The sequence below is a fragment of the Alexandromys fortis genome, unplaced genomic scaffold, assembly GCF_014885135.2.
Source record: "Alexandromys fortis isolate MF-2015 unplaced genomic scaffold, M_Fortis_MF-2015_v1.1 scaffold_57, whole genome shotgun sequence".
Taxonomy (NCBI): domain Eukaryota; kingdom Metazoa; phylum Chordata; class Mammalia; order Rodentia; family Cricetidae; genus Alexandromys; species Alexandromys fortis.
This window is the reverse complement of record NW_026067941.1, coordinates 7,814,322-7,824,934: the sequence shown is the minus strand read 5'-3', so window position 1 is coordinate 7,824,934 and position 10,613 is coordinate 7,814,322. Positions and strand designations below refer to the sequence as shown.

General features: G+C 49.5%; 1 protein-coding gene across 1 annotated transcript in view; it reads left to right on the top strand.

Annotated features, from left to right (window-relative positions):
• Nucleotides 1-790: 790 nt before the first annotated feature.
• Nucleotides 791-10,613, top strand: part of Kdm7a (lysine demethylase 7A) — a 106,680-nt gene continuing 96,857 nt past the window's right edge. Inside the window, exon 1 of the mRNA XM_050148060.1 lies at nt 791-919. The gene's annotated coding sequence lies outside the window, so the exon portion shown is untranslated. The remainder of the gene's footprint in view (nt 920-10,613) is intronic.

The following is a 10,613-nucleotide window of genomic DNA, read 5'->3' as shown; positions in this document are numbered from 1 at the left end:
TCCACACATTTGTTCTTTCCTCCTCTTCACTCATCTGTCCTTTGTGGCCTTGGTGTCTGGAAGAGTACAGGACAGTAATTAAGGGGCTTGTCCTTCCATGTGGGTTTATATGATGCTCCCAGGATGAGGTTCAGATCATACACTTGGGGAGGAAATGCTGTGTGGCTTCAGAACCCTACCAGGAGACACTTGATGTCCCCTGCCCCTTCCTGTCGAGTTTGGCTTTCATGGTTCAGGAACGGTGTCTGCCAGCTTGCTCCGCTGTGGGGCTGCTTCTTTCTTCAGGATGAACTGGTCACGAATGGGGGGGGGGGCACACTGAGCTTCTGCGAAGCTCTGTCTCTTTTTAAGGAGCTTTGCTGCATATGCGAAATACACGCCTGTGTGTGCATCTATGCACACGGAGGCCAAAGGTTGACATGTAGTGTGTCTTCTTCAATTGTTTTCCATTTTACGTTTTGAGACAGGTTCTCTCGCTGAACCGAACACTCACTGATTGGCTAGAATGGCTGGGTGGTCAGAAAACTCCAGGGATCTCCCTGTCTACAGTTCCCCCTTTCCAGGGTTACAGGCTCCTGAAACCAACCTGGCTCTTGCTCGTGGGTGCTAGGAATCTGACCTCGGGTACTCCTGTTTGTGCGGCAGGGAAATATTGCCATATTTCCCCTGGCCAAATCTCTGTCTCTCAACGCTAATGTTCCCTGGGCTGCAGCATCAGCCTTGGCTTCCCTGGTGTCTCTCGGACCTATTTCCAGCCCTCAGAGGATGACCCGTTGCCTGTTAATACTGCCCTTCCATTCAAGGCCTTGCCCCGCCCACTATAAACTTGCCGTCCTCAACTCTGTTCCGGTTGACAGCTCTCGACACCAGTGTGCGCCAGGCTGTCCATCAGCCCAGACTTTTCCACTTGAACTTCCTGGTAAGATCTGCACCTGGACCTATCATTTCACATCCCTAATTTCCCCCACTCCCTTGCTGCTTCAGGCTTAGCATCTCCTTGGACCCCCGCCACTACCCCTCCCTGCTGCTCGTGCCCCGTCCCTCTGAGTCAGTCTCTGTCATCAGACAGAATGAGTTTCCTGGGGTGTAGAACTCCCCACGGAGAACAGAGCAGGTAGGCGAGGCAACTGCTGCGTGGAACTTCTCAGTGGCTTAGAGCCCAGCGATTCCTTCTTTGTGGCAGGCCCCGCCCACCTCTCCACAGTTCTTTGCGTCCTTGTTTTTGGTTTCCACCTCAGTTCTTCCCACTGGGTTTTCCCTGCGTGGACTCTGTCCCTGCCACAACCGCTGACAACTCTTGGTGCTAATTTGTATCTGTACCTCCCTATTGGCCCACCACGGGTGGCGCTTCCTGAACCCTCCCCGGGCATGGTTCGCACGTCCTCCCCAGGTGTTCCCCTGGAACCTTGAACTTGCCTACTTGGCCCTTCAGACTTGGAAACAAATTATTTACTTCGGTGCCTTCCACTTGAGCTGTGACCTCTTTCGGCCGAGCTTGCACATTCCTGGTTGGGAACCAGCTGACGCGTTATGGCTCCAAAACACACTCCACAAATATTTGCTGAAAAAGGTGAGAGAGAGAGAGCTGCAGCGAGTGAAAGCCGGACTTTGATAGAACCGCAGGGTGTTGTTGATCTGGAAGGGGCTGCCAAGATTCTGGTGACTCAGAGACTTAGGTTGTGAGGACACGGTGACCGGTTTAGAGTGCAGCTCTCCCAGGCCTGCCGGACCCAGGAAGACTATTAAAGAAAAATTAAAGGCCAGACATGATCAGATAGCCGAGGTGCCTGTGACCCAGAAGGGCTAAGGCTTCACAGGAACAGGTTTTTCACAGCCTAGGTGACTCAGATAGGGTTGGGTTTCCAGGCTTAGGAGGGAGACATGCCAGATAAGGAGGCCAGGCTTCTGCCCAGGTGGCCAAACACACGACCTAAATCCTCCAGTAACTTGGCAGCCAGTCCACCCTCTGGTTTCCTAGGGAACCAAGGGCCACACAATCTACAGTGCAACTTGGCACACAGCCTGGGACATTTTATGAGGGCCAGATGGCCGGAGTCTGCATGTTGTCAGTGTTGTGGGGAAGGCAGCTGAGGGTCTTGGGACAGGACTCAGCACCAGGCCTGGGAGAGCTTGGGATCTCGCGTGGGCCACATAGGCGGTATGGGCAGGCATAAAGTTGGGACAGCTTTAGTCACAGCCTGGTGGCAAGTCCAGCACCAGAGGTCATTGACTCTGAAAGGCAAGATAAGACACGAATTGAAAAGAGGCCAGAGCTGGAGTGATGGCTCAGCAGTTAAGAGCTTGAACTGTTCTTATAGAAGACCCAAGTTTAATTCCCAACACTCACACCAGGCGACCACAACCATCCTTAACTTCAGCCCCAGAGACTCCAGCTCCTTTTCTGGCCTCAGTGTACACCTGAATTCACGTGCACATCTCCCTACAGAATGATGAGAGAGAGAGAGAGAGAGAGAGAGAGAGAGAGAGAGAGAGAGAGAGAGAGAGAGAGGGGAGAGAGAGAGAGAGAGAGAGAGAGAGAGAGAGAGAGAGAGAGAGAGAGAGAGAGAGACAGAGAGAGACAGAGAGAGAGACAGAGAGAGAGACAGAGAGAGAGAGGAGAGAGCTTGGAAGGCTGAAGAGCGGAGGAGGAGAGATTAAGGGTATTATAGTAAGATTTAGAACCTGGTGCTTTGTCTATTAGATCCATCCTATTCATCCTGCATAACACACTGCCTAAGATGAAGTTTGCAGAGATCAGATCAAGGGTCAGACACCCAAAAGGATACTGGAAGGAATAACCATGGTCATAAAAAAGTGAAATGAACTCTTTCTGTTCCGGGAGATGAAGGTCAGTACAGGAGAACTGCCTTGCATTCTTCTTCAGTTTCCTAGCCAGGATTTCTACCTCTGGTCGTTAAAGAAAAAAATCACCACGACTAAATATTCCGGAGCTGTGACTGCAGCTCAGTTGGGGTATGCTTGCTCTGCTTTGTAGGCTTGAGACCCTGGGTTCAATCCCTAGCAAAGTCTAAAACTCAGCAGGTGGAACAGCCTTGGACTCCTAGGAAGGGGGGGGGGTGTCAAAAGTTCAAGGTCATCATCAGCCACAAAGTGAATTCAAGGACAGCCCCGGCAGGGTACGTGAGACCCTGTGTTAAACAAAACAGAAGCCTAAGCTATTTTAGTACTAAATAGAAGGTGATCTTTCCCAGTTGCACCCAGTTTAGGGGACACTCTAGCTCAGAGGGAACTGGTTGGGGACACCCCACTGCTCTGTACCTCTGGGGAGAAGAGAGGACTGCACAGGAAAGCTGAGGGACTGACTAGCAAGACGTCTCTAGAGTTGTTTCCTGAGAAGGCAGGAAATGACTAAAATGGAACTTAATTAACTCGTGTTTTCTGTCTTGGTCTTACTCAGTGGATGCGTAGTTGAAAGCAAGTCAGAGCGGGCATACTGGCAGTCAGAACTGGGCTGTTATGTAACAGGGAAGGGAAGCCCTTCGTCACACATGGTTGTAGACGGGCATAGACTGCTCAGTGTGCTGGGATTTGCTTCCTGCTGGTAGCAAGAATTAGGGGGAAGGAACATCTGGGCAGTGATTTCAGGCACCGTTGGCCAAGTGGAAAGCCCTTGACGGCTTCCTGGCAGGACCCTAACCTAGAGGTCTGGGAAGCCCACTCCAGACGCCAGCAGTAAGAAACCTGGGACTCAGAAGTTCCCATAGTCCAGATGTGGAGCCTCTAACGCAGGTGGGCTGGTGCCAGCTCGGTGCCCATGGAGAGGAGCAGGAGATAAATCAGAGAAAGGAACAGTCAGGCAGGGTGGTGCAAACCCTTAATCCCATCTCATGGAAAGCTGAGGCAGGCAGATCTCTATGAGTTGAGGCCAGCCAGGGCTACATAGTAAGACCTTGTCTCAAAGGAGAGAGAGAAGTGGCTGGGGCAGGTAGCTGAGAGTTCTATGTCCGGATCCAAAGGCAGCAGGAAGAGACTGTGAGCCACTAGCCTGACTTGAGCATCTAAGACATCAAAGCCTTCAGTGACGCATTTTCTCCAACAAAGATACACCTACTCCAGCAAGGCCACTAACAGTGCCACCATTCTTTGTGAGCCTACGGGAGCCATTTTCTTTCAAACCACTGTATTCCACTCCCTGGCCACTATAGGCTTGTAGCCATATCATAATGCAAAAATGCATTAATGCCCACTTTAAAAGTCCCCATAGTCTATAACAGTTTCAACCCTGTAAAAGTCCAAAGTTCAAAGTGTCTTCTAAGATTCATGCAATCTCTTAACTGTAATAATCTGTAAAATCAAAATCAAAAAGTAGATCACATCTTTCCAACACATAATGGCACAGGATATGCATTACCATTCCAAGATGTAGGGTAGAGAGCAGAGTGAGGAAATACTGGACCAAAACAAGACCAAAAACCAGCTGGGCCAACTCCAAACACTGCATCTCCATGTCTGACACTCTTCAGAGCTCCAGCTCCTTTCAGCTTTGTTGACGGCAACACACTGCTTTCTCTTGGGCTGGTTCCACTCCCTGTTAGCAGCTTTCCGTGGTAGATATCCCACAGCTCTGGCATCTGCAACATTTTGGGGTCTCCAAGGCAAAATCCAGGCTTCAACTTCCCAGCTTTACACAATGGTCTTTCTAGGTCTCCATTTAAGGACACCCCTGACACATGCTTGGTCTCAGTGGCTTTTCTTAGCCATGGAGGGAGATTCCATAATGCTTTTCTTCTATCTTGATTCTAAAGCCAGAACCATGTGGCTGAAGCAGAACAGGTTCTGCTGTTTGCTGGGGCTGGAACATGGCCTCCTCATTTAGTTACATCTTGACCAGCTTTCTGGTTTTGATGGTTTCCTTCGTTGCCTACGCTTGGCTGTCCTGAAACTGAATCTGTAGACCAGGCTGGCCTTGCCTCTGCCTCCAGAATTCTGGGATTAAAGGCTTGTATCCCTATACCCCGCTCTAAGCTTTTCTTCAATTCTTTTTCATAAGTTGGAAGTTTAGCTGGGTGGAATCTTGCCCTGAGGTCACCACTCTCTTTATTCCATTTAACATAAAGATATTCTTTAATCTGGAAGTCTGTCTGTTGTCTCCCTGTCCACACTGCCTCCACCTTCAGCTCCTAGAGCCTTATATACCCTGCCCTCTTGTTTCCTCATGCTCTTTCCTCCTTCCCCCTTTTTGCTCCATATTTCTGTCATCTTCATGGCGAGTTCTCCCTCAGTCTCCAGAGTGTGTTCCTTCAGGTAAGCAGCTCATGGAGCCCCCAAAACACGTCAGTCATACACATTGGGGCCATTTGCTTATTTTCGTATCAGCCTATCTGCCCTCCTATAACTGACTCTAAAATTTTCCAGCAGGAATTGTGGGTTTCAGTTGTATGGGCAAGTGAAGAAACTGAAAGATTGTCTTGTAACTGGGGAACCACCTACATCTTTGTCCAGAGCTGTCTGCAGCCTGTGGTTGGCCTTACTCGTAGCCCCTCACCCTGCCCATGCCTATGTCCCCCAGGTCCTCAGCCCCCCAGACTCTCATTCTTTCAGCCCCATCTCCCTAGCACTCCTCCCCTGGGTCTTCAGTCCTCCAGGTTCTTGTCTAGCCAGCCCCTTGACATTCCCAGGTCCTTACCCCATCCTCATTCCTCATCCATCCAACCATGCCCAAGGCCTTCCCATTCCCCAGGCCTGCCCTCACAGGCCCTACTTTTCCAAGCCCCAGACTGGTTCACCTCTCCTTTCCACACGTGGGTAGCTTGGGCTCAAGGTTGTTTTTCCCAGAATGCAAGGGGCTGCACCTTCCTTCAACTAAAATAAGGAGAGGACAGCCAGAGTCTGGAGGGATGGCAGTGTCCCCCTCAATGTATATCCTCACACCTCATCTTAGGATATCAAGTGCTGGCCACGAGAGCCCATCTGGCTTCTTTCCCTGTCCCTCCATCAGGGTGTGTCTCTGAGGAGCACCCTGGCCTCTGATAGTCGTTCCTTCTGTGCCTGTGTCTCTTCTTTGGTGACTCTGGCTGGAGCTATCCTCCCACTGCCCACCAGCTCACCCCATTTCCAAAGTCAGGTTGTTCAAACCTGCGAGCCTAGGGTCTTGGAGAGCTTGCAAGACTAGAAACTGTCCCTCACCAGAAGTTTTCGTTGTGTGGGGCTGGTGGAGAGGGTGTGTGTGCGACGGGATTTGCATGTCTGTCACATCATCCCCACAGCTGCTGTGATGAAATTTCTGGGTCATTAGGGAGTTGGGGTTTAAGAGACACTTGCTCTCAGCTGTCACACGGCAGAAAGAGGGGGGGTCCAGGGCAGGGAGCCATCGTCTCCATCTCCGCTTGTGACGCTGGCAGCTCACCAGTGGGAAAGAGTGTGTTTATTTAAGACAGTTTAGTAAGGGGTGCCTTTTTCCCGCCAAGGAAGTAGCATCCAGAATTCAAGACACCCAACTAAATTTGAATTTCCAACAATCAATGGAAGGGGCCAGCAAGGTAACTCGGGACATAAAGGTGCTTGACACCAAGACTGATGATCTGAAGCACAGGCTGTTCTTGAACTCACCCAAACTAGCCTTGAACTTGTGACTCCTGCCTCAGTTTCTCATGTGCTCAGATTACAGGTACATGCCGCCACACCTGGAGTCCTCCCCGTTGGCATCCTGACTGCCTGGCTAGGAAATGCAGACTACACCCTGAGCTTTCAAGGGGGAGCCACTGAGAGGTTGGAAATTCAAATCTCTGCCTCAGTGGGTTTATTTGCTAACATGAAACATGAGAAGAACAGACAGTGGCTGATCCTTTATTATGTAAGCATACTTGTCTGGTGGTGTCTTCTGGGTGCTTGGCTCCCTAGATGTTAGGAGCTTGGGTAGGCGATGGCTCTTAGTTGAGTCTTCCAGGAATTGTGCCCTTGATCCAGGTCATCTCTTTTCTCCAGGACATCCATGATTGGACAGCAGATGGGTACAGGCCCTTTTCCCCTCACACTTGGAACGGTTTTGAGGGGCCTTTACAGTTTTGAATCCCCCTAAGGCCAACTGAGGCTCCTCCCACTGGCCCCACCTGCTACCTGCTATCAGGACAGCAAGGGGCATTTCCAGACAGCCGGTCTCTGTCTCAGAGTCTGTTGTCCCTAAATCTGAGGACAAGATGTAGTGGATTATCAGTGCTTCAGGAGTTCAAGGAGGGTGATGAGCACTGAGAGTGAGGGGCCTGCCTTCTTGTCCCCTCTCTCTCTTCACCAACTTCCTGCTCTGTAATCCTGAGTACACATGTAGCCCCAACCTCTGCTCAACACCCTTCCTGTGACAGAGCCTGCTTTATCGGAACTAAGCTCTTTGTCTTAATATTTTGTTAGCCCCTAAAAGGCCACTTGGGTGATATCATCCTCAAGAAGAGGTCATATGGGATGCGGTATCACTCAGGAAGCAGAGCTCTGTGAGTTCAAAGCTGCCCTGGTCTACTGAGTGAGTGCCAAGACAGCCAGAACTCCATAGTAAGCCCCTGTCTCAAAAAACAAAAGATCCACCCACACCCCCAGAACCCCAAGGATCAGTAAGATGTCTTGGCAGGTGTCAACAAGCCTGACAACCCGAATTCAATGCCTGGAACCCCACAAAGATGGAAGGAGAGCCAAGTCCACAAAATTGTCCTCTGACCTCCTCCATGGCAAATGTGTACATCCCCTCACACATGCACACTAACAATAATAACAGTAAAATAAAAATCAAATCACACAAGCTGGGGAGACAGCTCAGTTGGCAACATGATCACTGTATAATAAATGTATACTGAGCTTAAGGGCCTGGGCTTGAACTCCAGAACAGGTGTCTTAGTGCTCTCTTGCTGTGAAGAGACACCATGATCACACAGCAGCTCATAAAAGAAAGCATTGCACTGGGGGCTGGCTTACAGTTTTAGAGGTCAGTCCATTATCATCGCGGTGGGGAGCACGGTGGCATGCAGGCAGCCATGGTGCTGGAGAAGCAGCATCTTCTACATCCTGATCTGCAGACAGTGGGGAAAAATAGAAAGATAGAGCCTGGCCTGGGCTCTTGAAACCTCAAAGACCTCCACCCCAGTGACACAACACACTTTTCCAGCAAGTCCACACCTCCTGATCCTTCTAATCCTCTCACACAGTACCTCTCTCTGGTGACTAAGAATTCAAATATATGAGATTATGGGGCCATTACTATTCAGACCACCACAGCATGTTAAGATCGTATGGGATGTGGTAGCGTGCTGTGGTGATAGATATGTTGTCGCTTGTGACTGCAGAGCTGGAAGGGGCTCACCAGCCAGGTCACTGCCAAGATGACTGGTGCCCTGAGCCAGGATACCCAAAGCTGACTTCTGGCCTGTGTATGTGCAATCCCAATTCGTACCTGTGTGAATACACACATACATGCGCACATGAGCACACACCACAAAAGGAAGGAAGGAAGGAAGGAAGGAAGGAAGGAAGGAAGGAAGGAAGGAAGGAAGGAAGGAAGGAAAGAAGGAAGAAAAATAAAATTACATCATTCTAGCTGCCCAGGCAACATGCAGACCTTCAGCAAGTGTGGAGTGACTTTCTGGAGGGCTGGCGAAGGGCTTCCATTCATGGTTCTTATCAGATAACATGGAGATATAACCTCAAGTTTGTGAAAATATTTCCACTATGATTTGGTGAGGTTTTTGTAAGTAGTGGCTCCTGGTTTAAATAATTTATTATTATTATTTTATGTGCATTGGTGTTTTGCCTGTATGTATGTCTGTGTGAGAGTGTCAGATCTCCTGGAACTGGAGTTTCAGTTGTGAGCTGCCATGTGGCTGCTGAGAATTGAACCCGGGTCCTCTGGGAGAGCAGCCAGTGCTATTACCGTCTAAGCCATCTTAGAGGCTTCAAGTCTTATAGAATGTGAAAAATGATGGTCTGTGCAGAAAATGTGACTGAGGGATGATCCCAGATGTTCCGACCCACTACTACTGGGAAGAATTAGCTTCCTCTCCATGGATGGGCACCAGCACCCTCCTCTCTACAGCTGGTACCACTCCTGTACCTTTTCCTACCATCACCACCTGCTGCTCCCTCCTCCCTCTCCTCCTTGTCCTCTCTCTCTGTGTGTGTCTCTCTCTCTGTCTGTACAAGAATACGTATGGGCGTGGTCACATGTGTGTGTCTAGGTGCAGGACAGAGGTCAATGTCTGAAGTCTCTCTACTGTTCTCCATTTCACTTTTGAGAGAAAGTCTCTCACTGGACTCGAAGCTCACCGTTTCCGTGAGACTGGCTGCCCAGGAAGCTCTCACCCCTTTCCTTTCTCTGTCCTAGCACTAGGGTTAGCAATGTGCACAGACGTACCCAGCTTTTGTGTGGTTGCTGAGAATCCACACTTGGGTCCTCATGCTTGCATGGCAAGCACTTTACCCACCGAGCCATTTCCTTCACTCAATCCTCCTTCTCTTGTTCTTCCTGCCCTGTCTGCTCATATACACAGCAGGGTCTCACTGTGGAGCCTAGGGTTGTCTGGAACTTGCTAGATAGTCTCTGCTGGCTTTGAAGTCACTAACCCTCTGCTTCAGCCTCCCAAGTACTAGAATTCTAGGCCCCTCCTCCTTTCTGCAAATTCTTTACCAGGCCCACCACCTCTCTGCAAAACCTTCTCAAGAGGGGCGGGGCTGGAGAGATGGCTCAGCTGTTAAGAACACTGGCTGCTCTTCCAGAGGTCCTGAGTTCAATTCCCAGCACCCACATGGTGGCTCACAACCATCTGTAGTAAGGTCTGGCGCCTTCTTCTGGCACTTGCAGACAGAACACTGCAAACACAATAAATAAATCTTAAAAACAAAACAAAACAAAACAAAAAAAACCTCCTCAAGGGCAGGACTATGTGTCCTTGTGTCCCCCAAATGCCTGACATACTGGAGGTGCTTCACAGATGCTTGTTGATTGAAGAAGAAAATGATACATTTTGTTTCAGAAATAATCTAGCAGGAGGAAGATAGGGCAGTTCATTTTTCTTTTTGCAGTTAATTTTAATTGGGACAAAACTTCATTCTTTTAAACTCCTTCAGAGTGATAAAAATGAAGCGAAAAAGGAGAGATTTGTGCTAGTGAGCGCACAAAACAAGGCTGATTAGACAAGAAGAAAAGAATGTTCTCTGTGAATCTGGGTTCATCCAATTCTCGGCTTCTTCCCCCTAGAAACCAGAACTTTCTGTATCTACTTGTACAATGAGGACACCTCAGGGGAAGGGCACAGTGACCCTTGTTGTTGTTCTGTGAGACCGACTTCATCTCCCAGCTCTTATTTTGTCTGAGTCGTAGTCTCTTTTAAAAGATTGATTTTATTATTTGTAAGTACGTGTGCTTCTGTACGTCTGTGTATGGGTAGGTGCACACAAGTGCAGGTGTCCAGAGAGGCCAGTGGTGTTGGAGTTGTTGGTGGCTATTAGCAGCTCCACATGGGGGCTGGGTACCCACCCAGCTGGGGTCCTTTAGAAGAGCAATACATGGTTTTAACTGATGAACCATCTCTCCAGCCCCAATCTCTCTCTCTCTCTCTCTCTCTCTCTCTCTCTGTCTCTCTCTCTCTCTGTCTCTCTCTCTCTCTCTCTCTCTC